The sequence below is a fragment of the Theobroma umbraticum genome, unplaced genomic scaffold, assembly GCF_002168275.2.
Source record: "Theobroma umbraticum cultivar Fairchild unplaced genomic scaffold, ASM216827v3 scaffold_228.0, whole genome shotgun sequence".
Classification (NCBI taxonomy): domain Eukaryota; kingdom Viridiplantae; phylum Streptophyta; class Magnoliopsida; order Malvales; family Malvaceae; genus Theobroma; species Theobroma umbraticum.
In genome coordinates, this window is record NW_018397274.1 from 1,848,476 (window position 1) to 1,849,080 (window position 605).

Consider the following 605-nt stretch of genomic DNA (forward strand, 5'->3'; position numbering starts at 1 on the left):
AGATTATTAATATTTAAAAAATCTAATAAAAAGAAATAGTCATATAAATTATAAATGGTGTTTTTATCTTTTTATTTTCTATTCCTTTCTTATTCTAAAATTATTGTTACCAACCAAACACTATAATAAATTATAATAACTATTTTTGTCATATTTCATTTATCGTACCAAACAAAGTAATAACTGTTCTATTCTATTCCCACCTTGTTCTATTCCCACATAATAACTATTCTATTCTTGCCTATTATATCAACCAAACATAACCTAAGTTGGATATTAATGGCTTGTTTGATTCCACTTATATAAGAAACTAGCAAAATAACACTCCACAACAAATTCAACATATTTATTTAGAAATGTATGAGTTTTCATTGCTTCAATTGACTACAATGTTCGATACATTTGGTCACCGAGCCATGGCGAACAATCTTCATTGCAGTCAAGGAGCCATATCCCGCTTTTCTTTTTGCTTTAACTTTAATAGGCTCTCTTGGCTCATTTGTACCATGTAGCTTGGTATCCATTATATGCATCTTCCAAGAAATTATCCTTAGATAATCTGTCTGGAAACACAAATCAATATAAAGTCTAAATATTTCATTTCT